The following is a 3,731-nucleotide window of genomic DNA, read 5'->3' on the forward strand; positions in this document are numbered from 1 at the left end:
AAGAGAGAGAGAGAGAGAGAGAGAGAGAGAGAGAGAGAGAGAGAGAGAGAGAGAGACAAAAGGTAAGACGAGGAAGAGAAAGAGTAAGTGTTTTCCATCTCTCACGATTACCCAGAAGAACTATGTTTCAACGAGAAATCCACGGAGATTACTACAGTTGTCCTGCTATATTTGAGCTGTCAGAAAAGTGGCTCCGTCAGTTAATAATTAATGGTGTGTACTGAGGTGGAGGTGGGATAGCTTTAGCATCGCCATCCCTTGACCCAGTTCATGACTATTTCAGGGTATTTTGTGCCCCTTCATCTTCATGCACCCATTTTCAAATGTAGGTGTTTTGTCGACCCACCGACACAATTTAGATCAGTGAGGAGAGGCAGGCAAACCCGGGCTGAGAGGGATACAACATTCCAGCAGAAAGACCGCTAAGCAATGCATTTTTAAAAGGGCATAAAAGGTACTGAGACAATAAAAAATCAGATACAAATTACCAGGAAAAATGCCGTTTTCTTTGATTTCATTTTTAATTTGGCGAGCGCCTGATTTCACCACGATGCCTCACATTTTTCTTCACATTTCGATTCTATCTCTACTGAATCTTCTTTCAGCTTCACTTATTATGAATACATTGACAGGCCCAAGACCAAAGATCATATTCTGCCAACTTACTATTTACAACCCGCTTACAAATACCCCCAACATACCTGCCACTATACTGTCTTCCCACTTAGCTCCTCTCTACACTTGTCTTGGCCCGATAGAATAGGCTAACACTAACGATGTCACCTTAGCAGAGACTGAGCCCACCATTTCGGAACTTCATGGTGACCGTAAAGATGGTTCCAGTAGGGAACGGGATAGAGGGTGCCCACGTCCCTCGTGACTCATTGGAGCAGAGGAAGATAGGACTAACGCCAACAGTACTTAAATGAAATCCCTCATCATCACTCATCACCACTATTAATGTTAAAATCATCACCTCTCTCAGATCAATGACTTACATCTATAATCCTGGAATCTCTATCCGCTATTACAGTTAATTGATATACTAAGTATGCATGTAATACACTATTGGACACAATCATATGCACTTTTTTCTACTAATCAGATGGCGTCAATCTCATATAAATGGGCAAGGGAAAAAAAAAAAGACAGGCCCAAGACCTGAATCCATTTCAAAGGTAAACACATCGCTTGTGCTTTGGGTTTTTTTTGTAGCATGCTAATTGAAAACCTTCATAATACTCACATTTCCCTTCGTCTAATGAAGGTTTCATATTCGTTATTCTCTGAACACTACAACGGAGGCTCCGACAGACAGAAAGACAGATAGACCAGAATCCATTTTAAAGGCTTGTACCTTGATTTTTGTAGCATGCCTCTGTGTAAAATCTTTCTATTTATACTTCCCTTCGTCTAAATGAAAGTTTTACATTCGTTATTCTTGGACACTAAATATAACGGAAGCTCCAATAGACAGATCAGCTCGGGCAGTGAGCATTATTCGCTAAAAATTGAAATTCAAAGTCAAAATACTTCCCTAGCAGCCCGAAGACCACCAGGGAGCGATAAATTATAACTGAAATTCGATTAAAATTGATTTTCTCGTCTCGTTAATTTCGTTTTCCTTTCTCTCTTTCCCATCCCTCGTAGTCCGGCCGGCTGGCGTGGTCTCTCCTTCCCTCCATCGTCATCAGCTCCAGGAACTGGCTCAGTCCCACGGGATATTTGACAGAACAAAACAGCCGTGTTGACTTTTTGCCGTCTGCAAACACGGGCCAAACGGGGTAATCGGGGAACTTATTTCTGATCACAACCGCATTATTCAAAACAGGAGGCGCAGGGGGCGGAGACCTAGGGCCTGGAATATCGGCAGGAGATGGAGGTGTAGGAAAACCACCACCATTTCCGCTCACTCTTTCTCTGCGGATCGTGTCACTGTGGACCCCTTAAAGGGTGTGCACACAGCACAATTTTGTCGAAAGATTTGAGCTTCTACTGGGCTGGCTTCCGAGTCATTCAGTGTAAAAAATGTATATATATATAAATAAAGAAAACATCAGATCTGAGAAATTGTACGAATAGCAGCCCTCGGGTAAAATCGAAGTCGAAAGATTGAATCGTACGACCATCCAACTACACAATGACATAGTATAGCAAGCTGTACTCATTAACACGAATGAAGCGGTGACCTGGTCGACAAACAATGCTCAAAACCCGATGGGGGTTGTTGTATTTTTAAGGTTTCATAGGATTCAAATCGACTACGATTTTTCCCCTTAATTTTGCACTGTTTTGATAGCGATTTTTTCTCGTTGACACAGGCTTCAAAACACACAGGCGGTCATTATTTGTGCGCAATAATATTGCTAGCCCAGAAAAAAAGCACTACGGCGTGTCGATAATAATAATACTTTTTTTATTGCGCATTTCAATCATGCTCCATAGCATGCTCTATGAGCTTTACAAGCTGATCCTAGAACACTCACAAAAACATTCCCGGCTTTCCAGGAAGCACACAGTGCATCTATAATAATGCTTTTGAAATACTTCAAATCCTTGGTCTTTTTTCGTGTAACTATATACCTATCATTGCAAACAGAGATGAGACATTTGAAAAAAATAATAGGCGCTGTGCTGGAGAATCGGGCCCGCCCCGGTCAGAAAGAAGTACAAACTGACCATTGACGATGCTTTCACCAGAAAGTAGCGAATGCATAGTGGTTTGTTTTCTTGATCTTCGACAGAGTTGTCCTGAATTCCCTGTTAGCTTGACGCTTACCTCTGATCTACATATTATTATTCCATATACAAACCCGCATTTAAAGGTGCTATAAAACTCTGTGGGCTGTTTGGGTAGACAATTCAAAGTATTTCTACCTTCCCGACTTGGTTCCATTGGATATGAACGTTTAAGTCTGTATCCGACATAAGGATAACTACAGTTTTTCCTAAAGTTCATTGACATCCATACTCCCATTCATCGACACAAAAAAAAGAAAAAGGAAAAAAAAATAGCCCAAACCAAAAATAACGAACTACCTCAAGATAACTAAAGAAATTCCATCCCTCCCCCTTTATTTATTTATCTATTTATTGTGGGGGGGGTGCACGCATCTTCTCAAATACAAGCTTCAGGTTTTTGCAAAAAGCTAATTTCAGATTTTTACCTCCCTTTCCCGGCCAGACTCACAGAGACGAACGAACAGGTCTCTAAATGAGCCATCCGATATAAATAATAACATAAATCCGCATGCATGTCTGAGATATAGCTTTCTCATCACAGGGATGCTGCTGATGCCTACTTGGGCCGTATATATCTTATTGAGTGGCGGTTTGCTCGGCGAGTCTCCATTACTCGGAACCATCCAAAAACGATTCCGGGCCGACGTCCATTCGTGCAGGCTGGCTCCAACCTGTGTTACATATAGCCCCAAGGAACGGAAGCTGTTATTTTGTATGCATTGCCACTGCGCTGCTCATTCGCGTCATCAGCATCAACTGTGAGCGAGGGGACGCCAGGATTTTATTCTGCGCATTTCTCGTAAACTGTCTGCCGAGACTCGCGAGGGAAAATTAGATGATGGAAATTGCTCCAGCCGGCTTATAGGACAGAGCCGTGCGCCTTCGCTTCTCCTTTATACACTGGCGTGTCATCAACTTTCTCTCTCTCTCTCTCTGTCTCTCTCTCTCTCTGTCTCTTTCTCTCTCTAACCCCCCCCTCTCTCTCTCTC

The 3,731-nt window shown here is 42.4% G+C and overlaps 1 protein-coding gene across 1 annotated transcript in view; it reads right to left on the reverse strand.

Moving 5' to 3' along the window:
- Positions 1-3,731, reverse strand: part of LOC101858408 (plexin A3) — a gene marked incomplete at its 5' end in the record, with an annotated part of 65,514 nt that overhangs the window by 52,499 nt on the left and 9,284 nt on the right.

This window comes from Aplysia californica, unplaced genomic scaffold (assembly GCF_000002075.1).
Source record: "Aplysia californica isolate F4 #8 unplaced genomic scaffold, AplCal3.0 scaffold00197, whole genome shotgun sequence".
Taxonomy (NCBI): domain Eukaryota; kingdom Metazoa; phylum Mollusca; class Gastropoda; order Aplysiida; family Aplysiidae; genus Aplysia; species Aplysia californica.